The sequence below is a fragment of the Triticum aestivum genome, chromosome 6D, assembly GCF_018294505.1.
Source record: "Triticum aestivum cultivar Chinese Spring chromosome 6D, IWGSC CS RefSeq v2.1, whole genome shotgun sequence".
NCBI lineage: Eukaryota > Viridiplantae > Streptophyta > Magnoliopsida > Poales > Poaceae > Triticum > Triticum aestivum.
This window is the reverse complement of record NC_057811.1, coordinates 298,288,082-298,301,387: the sequence shown is the minus strand read 5'-3', so window position 1 is coordinate 298,301,387 and position 13,306 is coordinate 298,288,082. Positions and strand designations below refer to the sequence as shown.

General features: G+C 50.2%; 1 pseudogene; it reads left to right on the top strand.

The window, feature by feature from the left end:
• The first annotated feature begins 1,339 nt into the window (after positions 1-1,339).
• LOC123142587 (U-box domain-containing protein 57-like) lies at positions 1,340-2,151 on the top strand (annotated as a pseudogene).
• Positions 2,152-13,306: the final 11,155 nt, after the last annotated feature.

Here is a 13,306-nt window from a genome sequence, read left to right as displayed (position 1 = left end):
CGGCAGCGGCCACCATACCAGATTGTTCCAGAGACTTCCTTTTGTAGTGGAGTAGGACTCTGCTCTACTACTAGCACCGGAGGAGTAGTATGTTCTAATCTAAAATAGTTACAAACTTCAATGCCCGAGCGTGGAATGACTACGAACCGCCATCGGTGCTAACTCCAATCCTGCAAGTCATGTATTTGTTTCTTTTTAACTTTCTGTATGAATCTGTAGCCAGCCTGCAAGTCATGTACACTTTACTGACATTGGAACCCACATAGTACTTAGAATACAAGATTAAGGATGCAATTAACTTTTTATAGAGGGAGAATCATACACGCAATTAACTCAACTGGATTGGACGTGACTCTATTATTCTCCAACGGCAACCGGCAAATTTCCTCCCGCGGGCCGGAGTAGGTTTCTCGGTTTGCATGCGGGTTTAACGGTGGGGTTTGATGGAGGCGAGGAGGCGTGTTCAGCCAGGCGTGCAGTTGATGGCGCAGTACTATTCGATTTGACAACTACAACTAGTATATTATAAAAAAAGAAGAGTAGTAGAGATAGAGATAAGAATAGAGACTAGGGAGGAGCACCATCTACTGCTTCGTGGGCTACTCCTGCGCTCCATTCGGCGGCCGCAACGTCCCCTACAGCCACTCCCTCCTGCGCTCCATTCGGCGGGCGCTGTTGAAATTTGGGGAGCGCACTCTCGCGACTGCTAGCAGCGACGACTTGTTCCCCGACCTCGGTAACCTCTTCCTCAACGACATGGGCGACAACCTCAACGCCAATGGTGCTGTTCCCGTTGCACCGTATGTGTTTCTGTCCTTCCTGTTCGAAATCATGTTTCTAGTCTGTGTCCTAGATTCGATCTGTTCATCTACTATGCTAGTCCGCATGATTAGTTTAATCTCTGTTATAGCCATCATGATTTATTTTGTGCTTATTCAGAATAAATCTCGTAGTAAATTGCTCATATATTCAACTGGCAGAACGTCCCCTACAGCCACTCCCATTTCATGGACGGCCTGGTCGATGCCTCCAAGGAGCCCTTCGTCTACTGCTATGAGTGCCCGGTGCCGTTTTGGGGCTCGCCGGCGGACATCGTGCATCACCTGCCGCAGAGTTAATTGCACAGAAGTACCACAATTGGGGCATCACATGCAGATTGGTACCACGATTGCTAATTTTTGCGTGTCAGTACCAACATTGCTCTAGATTTTTGCAAATAGGTCTAAACTGCGTATAAACACGTATTGACGGTGTATCTGACTAGCGGGGCCCGCCCGTCAGGTGCCGACGTGGCATGTTTTTTGCAGAAAACCCCCTTACATTGTATGTAATCACAAAAATGCCCAAATTTTTGCGGGAAATTGGCGCGTGCATGGAGGCGCGCGCCGTGGTGCACGAGCTCGTGCCGGGCGGGAGCCTGGAGGACTGCCTCGACCAAGGAGGCGACGGGACGCCGCCGCCGCTGCCGTGGATGGCGCGGTGCCCCGTGGCATACCAGGTCTGCTCCGCGCTGGCCTTCCTGCACGCGTCATTCAAGATGGTCCGACGAGCATCCTCCTGCTAGATCAGGCCGACGAGCGGCCGTCCTCCATTAAGCTCGCCGGCCTCGGCATGCGCGGGCTCTTGGCGCAGGCGGAGCAGCAGCGGGCCGGCCGCGAGGCACTGGCGTACGTGGACAAGCGGTACGTCGCGACGGGGGAGCCGACCCCGCAGTGCGACGTGCACGCCCTGGGCCTGCTGCTCCTCCGGCTGGTCACGGGCCTGCCGGCGCGTTGGGCGAAGAAGGCGGCGCTGGAGGCCGCCGGCGGGGGCAGAGCCTGGCAGCAGGCGGTGGACGCGAGCGCAGGGGGGTGGCCGACGGAGGTGGCTACCGAGGTGGCGCTCCTCGGGCTGAGGTGCTGCGCCATGAGCGACGGCCGAGTGGCGTGTCGCCCGGCCGGTGAGCTGCTCGAGGAGGCGCGCACCGCGCTGGAGGCCATGATGGACGCCGCGCCGGGCCGGACGTGGTCTTCATCACTGCTGTCATCGTCGGAGACGGAGGCGTCTAACGGTGGAGGAATCCCACGCGCTGCCCGAACATGTCCACCCCCTGCACGCATCAAATTCAGATGTGCCATCCATCTACTAATCTCCCGACGAAATCGTTATTAGAGCTCAAACATTTCGATGCGGGAGAAAGAGGGGAGCACCTGGATGAGGATCTGGCGGAGGCTTAGCTTCCCGCGGGCGAGCAGGCCCCTCTCCGCCTCCAGGCTCTCCAGCCACCGCCTGAACAGCGCCGACTCCAGCGCCTTCCTGAAGTCCGCCTCGGGGAGGCCCGCCGCCGCCACGACCCGCACGGGCCCCGCCGCGCCGGGCACCTCCACGGTGGAGCTGAGCTGAGGCGCCGCCCCCGCGTCCGACGAAGCCATGCGCACAGCCACCGCGCCGCTCCGGAAGGGGACGGGGAGGAGAGGCAACGGCAGCGGCGAGCGGCGACGGAGGGCGGCGAGGCGGGCGCGGAGCGAGAGGGCGAGGGCGAGGGCGAAGGCGGGGGTTTTCTGCAAAAAACATGCCACGTCGGCACCTGACGGGCGGGCCCCGCTAGTCAGATACACCGTCAATACGTGTTTATACGCAGTTTAGACCTATTTGCAAAAATCTAGAGCAATGTTGGTACTGACACGCAAAAAATTAGCAATCGTGGTACCAATCTGCATGTGATGCCCCAATTGTGGTACTTCTGTGCAATTAACTCCCTGACGCAGGCGTGCGGCAATCACTACTGGCCCTTGGCGAAGAACATCAAGTACGAGACGTGCTACCCGTTCACCGTGCCGGAGTCGCTGGAGGATCAGCGCCGCCTGCTAGTCTCGGAGGAGGACGGCAGCATCTTCCTCTTGATCGTGGCCACCGGCGAGGCCCGCGCAGGCCGCCACCACATCTCTGTAGTGTGCGTCAGGGGCGATGCCGCTGACGCTGACACTGACATGAGGCCGATGTACGCGTGCGTGCTCACTATTACTACCCCTCGGAGGTATGTGGGCGGTGACACTGGCTACGTCAAGCTGACTTGGACTCTGCCGAGCTGGGACCTTCCCGCCGATGTGGACATGGAAGACGCATGGTATTATTTGACCCCCAACAATGTGCACGGGGACTCCAAGGAGGTTCACCTGGACATCTGCATTATCAAGTTAAATGTTGATCATTAGTCTTCGCTCAATGTAATCCGCTGTCTAAGCATGTGGAGACTTCCATGCATGATCTTGCTCTATTGGAGTATCGCGCATGAATAAAAGTGTATCCATTTATGGTTTAGTCTAGAATCTTCCATGTATGAATTTTTACTACAGTACTGGTGAAAGACTTACGATGAACCATTTCTTACATCTCCTCTGCCCGCTTGCAAGTCATCCTGATTTAATCCCTCCATCTAGGTGTATAAGGGCATGGTTCATATTACTTAATAGTATAGCCAACTGTTGACTATAAGAAAGTGCCATGTCATCTGTAGCCAACATGTATAACAATCGATACTCAAAAACTAATTATTAAAGATCATTTCTTGCAAAGCACAATAAGTGTTATTTCTTCACAAGTTTTGGATGCAGGTTGAATAGTTGAACGCTTTTGTTTGCAAAAGATACCTTTTTATCTATTTCACCCGGATGTTTGTGAGCTCTAGAGATGAAATAATATCCGAAGAAACCTATCGATACCCGTTACACATGAGATGACCCCCACATCCTTTGTCAAAATAAATAACTCCCCGATCAATGCATTGCACTCTTCGATGCAACGCACGGGCACCTTACTACTATAGATTAGTACGACCAAAAATTGAACTAACATTATATATAGTACGATAAATGCTGATGCATGTCACCTAAAATTATATCATTCAAAACTATGTTCAAATACGAATCGAACGATATAGTTTTTGTTGACATGCACTAACATTTTGTCAGTTAAATCTTCAGTCAAATTCAATGGGGGACTAATAAACCACGACCGATGTAGTACAAGTCTAGAGGGCGGAGCTGCACGGGATTCTCACCTCTCACCCCGCTTGGTAAAATAAACGGACAAGCAACCATCACATCCCTCCGTCTTTTTTGCATTTCATCTCTCTGCATTTACTTTCTCCGGTTCATCTCGCACACTCGATCCCTAGCTACTACTCCTAGGGCCAGTTCTTTTGGCGGCTTCCCCAGCTTTTCCCACAAGACTAGTCACAGTGGAGAGTAACAATAAGGCGCCTCACTCATTTATTTGGGCTTCTAAACTACTACTCCGTCCTGGTTTATTCCTCACCATTGTAATTTGTGCTAAATTTTGACCAAAGATTTAACTGGTTTATTCCTCACCATTGTAATCCCTCCCTCTAGGTGTGTAAGTCATCTTACGAAAACCAAATAATCCCAAAACACTTAGGCGCGGTGCATTAACTTCTACCTCGTTTCTTGTTTCTTGACATATCAACCAATAAGAGATAAAGAGTGTGCATGCTTTTAATGACTTGAGATATCAAACACGACATGCAGTGGTTAGTTCATTGCATGCAATACTATTAATTAGCAAATAAACATTAACGTTTCTCGTTTTCTCCTCCTCCTTGGTCACGGTGCACAGCCTAAGATGACTTACTCACCTAGACGGATGGAGTAGTGCATGTGACATGCACTAACATTTCATTAGTTAAATTTATGATCAAAATTTGACACAGATTACAATGGGGACCAATAAACCAGGACGGAGGTAGTAGCTAGAGCATGGTTAATAGTATAGCTAGCTGCTGGCTATAAGCCAGTGCCATGTCATCTACAACCCATCTTATAGCCAACATGTACAATAATAGATCAAAAGAGTGTACTACTTTTTTATTATGTGGCCCACTTCTCATTCTCACAAAGTGCCTAGGAGCACGTGCTAGAGCTGGCTCTTCACGAAGAGCCCACTTACCTTCTCTCTCCTCTTCTCTTTCCTCCAACTAAGAAGAAATATACAAGTTTATTTCTTATAGCCCGCTGACTCAGCTCTATTGTACTTGCTCTTATGGGATTACTAATCTAGAAGCCTAAAAGAACTGGCCCCTGGTACTCCTACTAGTAGTAGTACTCAAGTTGGAATTCCAATTGCACGGCACAACTTGTTAGGCAAAAAATTCGATACAAGGTGTACGAAGCGGTTTGGGAATTTGCATGCCTTTCCAACCAGTGAGATACTCCGTACAAAGTACGACAGAGAAATAACCATAGAGAAGGAAGCTAAAAGTAAACAATCAAACGAGCATTTTTGCATTTGTTTTGCATTGAATCGTTTCACAAGATTGACTAGTGCTGTTTTTCTACTTTTACAAAAACCGCATCGTAATGTTAAAACGTGCATTTGCACGTACATAAGTAATAGTAGTACTCCCTCCGTCTAGGTGTATAAGTCTTCCCTCCTTCTTGGTCACGGTGCACAACCAAAGATGACTTATTGACCTGGACGGAGGGAGTAGCACAGTCTGCAAGCATATATCGAGAGAGACGTGTAGTGCAATAGTATATAGTAAAGTTTGTGCTATATGCACGTACTTGCAAAATGCGTACGAATACACAAGGTTTCAAAACTTTCCCTTTTACATACTTAATTAAGGACGCTAAAAATTCCTGAACATTCGGGATTTATCATTTGCGTCCCAAAACTAATGAGATCGCCTTACGAAACAAAAATTATACTCCTCCTAAAAGTCACGGCGCTCGCAAGAGCGCTTGCGGCACGCCACGAGTGCCCTGGTGCGCGGCCGTTTCCCAGCGCGCCGGCACAACGCCTCTTCCTCAGCCTCGCAACTCGCGAGGTGCTGATTGGCGGCTTGCCGGCGGGCGAGCGCGATCTCACCGGTGTGGTGATCCGGCGCCAACAGGTACTCCTCCTCGCTGGAAGCGTGCACCGGATCCACGTACCGCCAAGCGTAGATGAGGCACTTGGGCCCGACTGCACTCAGGGCATCGGCACGGGCGTCCTCCGCCACCCTCACGGCCCTCGCACGAGCCTTCTGCCAAAGAGCCAATTGCCTGACTCTCTTGGAGGCGACATAGGCCTCCCAGGCAGCTTGTTCCGCGGTGCGCTTCTCTTCATCGGCCTTCTTCTCCGCCTCTATTTTGGCGCGCTCTGCTGGAGGCAAAGCCTCCCACAAGGCGACATCCATTTCTTTCCAAAGCTCCTCAAGGCTGGGGGGCTCGGCGGGCGGCGCGGCGTTCTCGGGGAGCCGACGTGTCCTCCGGCGCGGGTGCTGGTGAGATTGGGAACGCCGACGCATCCACCTCGATGCGTCGCGGCGAGGAGCGGAACGCCGACGCGTCCTCCTCGAATAGTGGCGGCAAGGAACGGAATGGCGACGCGTCGCGTCGCGGCGAGGAGCGGAACACCGACGCGTCCTCCTCGACTAGTGGTGGCGAGGAACGGAACAGCGACGCGTCGCGTAGCGGCGAGGAGTGGAACACCAACGCGTCCTTCTTGACTAGTGGCGGCGAGGAACGGAACGGTGACGCGTGACCGTTCGTGCGGTGCAGCGAGGGGCTCCTAGGGCTTGGGAGGGGGAGGAGATAGCGATGAACGTGAACATGAGGGGGAGGGGATAGCGATGTCGTGGGAGGCGCAGTATTTTTAGCGAGCAATGGCACACCTACGTAAGATATGGACTGAGCTGCACTGACTTAACTGCAGGTCCAGTTGCATCACTGACATGTGGGCCAGACCCCTGTTGGGCCCATATGTCAGTGACCCAATGCACCTGCAGTTAAGTAACAGCTACGTGGGCATACTTGTTGGAGTAAATTACGGGGGAGCGAAGGGGTGGAAATATTGCTGGTCACAATGGATTGGACGAGCGGGGGAGGAGAGTCATGCATGCAGATTTTTCACACGGGGTGGAGTGGTGGGACCGCCGGAGGGAGAAGGAGAGTTTGGCAGGCATATTGTTTCCACACATGGAGAGGAAAAGATTTGGAGACGAACGGGCTTCCTGCAGGTATGGGGAACGGTGCATAATAAGTCATCTTGCATGCCGGGCTAGGTATAGTCTCAAGTCATTAAAAACATACACGCCCCACACATGTTCATATTTCAAGGTGCACTAAATTATTGCATGCAATGATTAAGGCTGGCCATAATGGTGGTATCTTAGCTGGTATCATGCACACGGGAATAGCAAACATGCTGATGTGGCAAAGAATTAAAAAGAGAGGGGGGTTAGAGTAACTAGTGTTCATGCATGCATTGGTAAACACATTTTTTTGTGAAGAACGACAGCACTAGTTGAGTACTTTTGCAGACTTCAAAAACTATTCCACCGCCTCTACTATCTTGCTAAGAGTAGGTGAATTTTTTGAATCGAGCCCTTTAAACTAGAAGGGAGGTAGTGGTACTCTAAGGCTGGTCATAGTGGGGAGTAACTTAGACTAGTAACATGCATATGTTACTAGTCTATGTTACTACCTCTATAGTGCATAGTATCATAGATTAGTATCATAGGTGGTCTCATTTATTGCCATGCATGACACATAGTAGCATCACATTTCTCTACCTATGTTACTATAATCATCTCTCTCTTATACTCATTATAATCAGTATTGTAGATATTGATATTTTTAGTATAAATTTGGTCGTGGGATTTCATTGATGCCTGTCAAAGCGTGGAGGAAGCGGAGCTTAGGGCTTGCATTGCCGGTCTCTACATAGGTATTTCTCTTCATAATCCTGTAATTTTAGAGACTGATTGCGCTTTTGTGGTAGCGTCTCTTGCATCGGGGGACTATGACAGGTCTGCTATGCGTGACCTGAAGATGAAAGCGTTGAGCATCTCGAAGTTGATCAACAATCTTCAATTGTCAAAGATTAGCCGTTCGGCCAATAAGGTGGCACACTTAATCGCTAAGTATAGCTTTGACAATAGATTAGATGGTATTCTTGTAAATAACGTACCACCCTGTGTGGTGAATATTGTATCGAATGAGTGTACTGGTGTGGCTGGTTAATTAATATAAGGTGGTGTTCAAAAAAAGTATAAATTTGGTCAAACACTTTGCAAACGGTTGACGGGAGTAAAAAGGACCAGAGGGAGTATCATGCATGCGGAGTAGGCAAAAAAAATACTTGTCTAAAAAAAGGCAAAAAATTGCTCATTTATAGCCGGTCGAAGTCTCAAAGGGCGCGACCGCGCGAGGGAGGCGAAGGTCGTGGGAGGCGCGACGTTTGACGGAATTAAGTGAAGTTACATCCACGCGCCGGCATGGCGTGCGAACAGGCAGAAGCTATACCGTCAGGCCTACGATATGGGTCTAGTAGACATGACATCTAGTGGGTCCCGCATAGTTCTCGAGAACTCTTTGGGGGCTTGCAGCCGTTTATCCACCGGGCAAGCCAGCAACCCCACGCCGTTCGCACGCCCTACTCGTCCCCGTCTTCTACCTTACAACAGTTCGCTCCCAGTCGTCCCGTCCTTTCACATTAGTTCGCTCCCAGTTTTTTTTGCGGGGTACAACAGTTCAACTTCTCCTAACCCTCCTCCAAAATCCATGGCCTCCCAAATCTCCATGGTCGCCGCTGAGTACCAGGTTAGAGCCATCACCGGCGATCAGTTCATCGTCATCTACACACGTGGATCCGAGACGGTGAAAGCATGGCTTGCTCGCTTCCTACGCATGTTCAACAGTTCAACGGATGAGTGGGTCGCTGGGCTAGATGTTGAGTACACCACAGTCCTGGGACGAGAGAAGGATCTAAAGGACGAAGAGAGGAAGAAGCCCGCCGTGATCCAGGTTTGCGTACATAACGTTTGCTTGGTCTACCACATATGCCATGCCGACGTTGAGTGCCAGGATTTTAAGAACTTCCTCAAGGACAAAAGAGTGAAATTCGTTACTGTAGGCTTTAAGAACGACAGGGATGTCCTGCGTCGGATAGGTCTCGTTGTAGGCCAGCCCTTCGATCTCCAGAAGGCAAGCCTGGTGTCCTCCTCTCAACCTTCAATGCTGACCCTGGCAGCAGCCATGATTGATCCTTCGTACGCTAAACTGAAGAAACCTCATCACGAGTTTCATCATGCATGGGAGTCGAAGACATTAGATGAACATCACATCCTGTACGCAGCAATGGATGCCTACCTTGTTTAAATATCTACAAGGGTTGGATGAAGAAGCAGAGCCCAGTGTCCCGTTCAAGCAAAGAAGCGTCGGCGAAGAGGAAGAGGAAGAGGGACGAGGATGAAGTCGAGGATGTGGACTCGGACTCCGAGTAGGTGTCAGTGCCGTCGCTCATGCTGGTTCTACTGCAGTGTCAAGCGGACTAGTTGCTTAGTTTATTTTCAAGGGTGTGTTGTGCTGAGGCCCCAACATAACTATGTTTATATTCTTTCTCGTTATTTGAACTCTTTAGTACGTACAGTAGTACTAGTACTATGTCTTACTACTGTTCTTATTGCAGTTGGTACTACTGCTCATATCTTCGTGTTCCTACTGTACTTAATACGTTCGTACTAGTAGTATAATTTGGGTCAGTCGATTTCTGAAAGAATTTCGACGGAGCAAAGGAAGAAGACGACAGAAGAGGTGGAAGAACCCTTCTAGCCATCCATGTTGCATCAAACGGCTCACATGAGTCGACTGACCCAAATTGCTCCTTCAGATTGCAGGATCCACGTGGCATTCAAGGTCTCGAAGGTAGATTCCGCGTCCGCACCCGGTTTGCGGGCTCGACGCGCGCGCGACAGGCTTCCGCCGCGACAGCCAGCATGCGCGCCTCCTCCGCACGGGCAGAGACGACAATGACACGCTAGTTCCTCCTCGCCGGCGTGCTGGAGCACGCGCTCGTCCTCCTCTTCATACGTTGCGTGCATAGGCGCGGCTCCACCAGCTGCTTGCATGCTTGGCAGCGCGGCGGCATCGCGAGGAGGGACTGCAGACGATGTGAGCGGGCAAGCCTTCGGCTTCATGGCACAGGGATGGCGGCGACACGGCGGTGATGGGCGAGAAATTGTTGGCCGGAGCAGGCGGGCGCCGGCATGCGCAACGGCGGCGGCAGCATATTGATGAGTGCGCGTGTGGGAGCTTACTTTAGTTTTATATATAAGGTTGGTCAAACATAAAAGAAAACCGTACTAGTACACGTAAATATTAGACTTAGGCAGCGCTTTTATTAGTTAGTACCACAGCCACAATACGGAATCCTGTGCAAGCGCGTGAACAGCGGCCGCGCGGTCGATCAAACGGTGCGTCACCGTGTCGCGCTCGAAGAACATCCACCGAACCTTTTTGTGTGTGTGAAAACAATCCTCGAATATTACTCAACTTTTTTCCTGTGAAAGTTCTTGACGCTGCAATATTTCCATATATTTGAATTTAGCTCCAGTTCGTGTTTATTTGGATTTGGACGTTTTAGGTGCGCCCTAGTTTTTTTTAATACTGATTTTGTGTGTGTGACTAAGAGAATGTGTATGTGTCCATATGTGTGTTGTGGCGGAAGGGCAATGTGGAGACGGTGTGCGTGTGATACAGACATAGAGAGGTGTGAATGTGCAAATGATCATGCATGAGTGAGACATAGACAGATGCCGATACGTTGTGTATACATGAGAGAACGGTCTTCTAGTTTACTTTGTGTGTGTGTGTATGTGAGTTTGAGCATGTTGTGAAGTACTATAGACCTTGTATACATCTAGGGATTCGACAATGATTGTAACTATTGAATTGTATAGACCATTACATTCGAAGTCAATAGCCTAATATATTTATTTCACAATTTCAACAAATGATTAGTTCACTACAAACTAAGAAAACAAATGTGTACTCCCTCCGTTTTTATTTAAGTCCGCGTATTAGCATTGGTCAAAGTCAAGTTTTGTAAACTCTCAGAAAGCTTATAACAAAAAATATTAACATATACAATAACAAATAAATACCATTAGATTCATTATTGAATGTACTTTCACATCATACATATTTGTTATGGTAAATGTTTATATTTTTCTATAAACTTGGTCAAACTTTAGGAAGTTTGACTTCGGTCAAACCTAATATGCAGAGTTTACTACTACTACTCGCTAGTTGCTTAGCCGAATCACTCAACACGCCACACGGGGAGTCCAGTGTCACAAAATTTTGAGGTCGGCGGGAAAATCTCCGCGACCCTGATTCGAGCAGTGGGAAGTTACCATCATAGCCTTCGGAACAGGCCTACGGATGACGCTTGGTAGGGGGCTGTTTTCGTAACTTCAGGTTCACCCTACCCAGCCAACCCCACCCCGGCACCCAGAGTAGTACACCTGAATACTCCCCATTTTCTATCCCCACCGCAAAATAGACTTCTCCACGGCACCGCAGCCTTCGTGCTCCTCCCCTTTACATCGGCGCACTCGTCCACCGCAGCGCATCTGCCTCATCGACGACCTCGTACGCCGCACTGGAGCCGGTCCACCGTCGTCGTCGTACACGGAGCCTCTTCCCTGGCATCGTCTTCCACGGTCTCGGATCTGCTTCCCGGAAGCCGACGCCAAGCGCAGAAGTACCACCGTCGTGGACAATGAACTGACTCCCGTTGCCGACCATGACTCACAGAGGCCGCCGCGACCATCGTTCTCCTCCTCGATTGGTAATGTGTGTATTGAATCACTTAGCAGTACATGTGCAGTTCCAATTTTGTTCATACCTACCCTTCAAATTTCCTGGGTGCTATTGTTCCCGTAAAAGTAATTGGTTATAGCCTCCATTGTCCAACAGAATATCAGCTTGTAATTGTGCGTCGCTCCTGTATCGCGCTGTGCTTGGGTAGGTTTTTCATCTGCAACCAGTAGTGTGGCAAAATGATGGAAAGGTTTTTAGAACTAGCAAGATGCCCATGTGTTGCACGCATCAAGATGCATTTGTATGAGTAGTTTATCTTGTGGGAGAAAAGGATGAACGAGGGAAGGCCTTATTTGCAAATCTGGAGAGGGGTATGGGTATCTTTTTGCAAAATTCCCATTTGTTTCCTTCCTATTTGTCAGATATAAATTGGACGGCCTATATTGCAAGAAAACAAAGTATAGAGAAAAAAAGTAGACAGTAAAGGAAGTAGAGATAAATATTAAATATTAAATAAATATAACAGTAGAGAAGAGAGTAGAGATAGCAGAGACGTCGGGAAAGGATCGCGCGCGCGCGGGAAAAGCGGCCGGGCGTGCGCTAGTTTTGGCGCGCGGCGTCCGGCGCGCTTTATAAAATCCAACGCCCTCCCATCGCTCTGTGCCTTGCCACCGTCTCTCCCGCTCTGTGCCTCGCCACCGCTCTCTCCCCGCTCTTTTTCGCCTCGCCGCCGCGTCGCCGGGAAACTTGGGGATACCATGGCGTCCGCGCGCCCCCCTCCGACGGCTTCTCCGCCGAGATCTGGTTCCGCGGGATGCGCCTCGGCCTCGGCAATTTCGACACCGCCAACAAGGCCGCCCGCGCGTACGACGCGGCGGTGTGGCGCCTCCGGTGGCCTCATAGAACATTGAACTTTTCCAACGTGCCGACACGGGAGCGGGCGCAGGAGCTCGCGCCTCTGCCGCGGCTTAGCACCGACGAGGATCGTCGCAACAACCGGAGGCGGGAGCACCGTCTCGGCATCGCCGAGATGGACGAGGAAGCCATGGCGCTGTGGCGCCAACACTTCCCGCAGGACATCATCAAAGAGCGCGAGTTCTACGCGCAAAGGAGGGCGGAGAGGGATAAGAGGAGGGCGGAGCGAGCCGCCTATCGCGAGGACAAGCGTAGGCGAAAAGCGGAAGCTCAATTCAACATGAGGCTAGGAGCAGCGTCGCCCTGGGAATCCGACGACGATCGGTATCTTCATGCCTACAGTCAGACGTCGGAGGAGGACATCACCGAGGAGGAGTCGGACGACGAGGAGTAGTTGAATTATCTTTTTTTATCTATCTATGCTGAGAACTATCCTCTACTCTCTAGTATCTACTTCTCGATCTCAGCACTGTAAACGCTTTTTTAAAGCGCCGCGCGTTGCGATTCTGTTGGAGATGCTCTAACATGGCAGACGAGTGCTTTAATGTTGCCCACAAGATGCGCGAGTATTACTAGTAGTATATTTTTCTTGCCATGTTGAGATTTTAAAACCACGAGTGCGAACATGCAGAGGAGCAATGAAGACCAAACAGGGATATTCGGGACATCTTCAAGGAGCGTGGCAAGTTAAAGAGGAGCTGCACCGAACCTGTAAAACGAGCTTTGGTAAGTAACACCCTTTCAATTACTTTCGTGTAGCCTCGTGTTCTTCGATGTGTATATGTTGTAGTTTCTGTTTCTCTTAA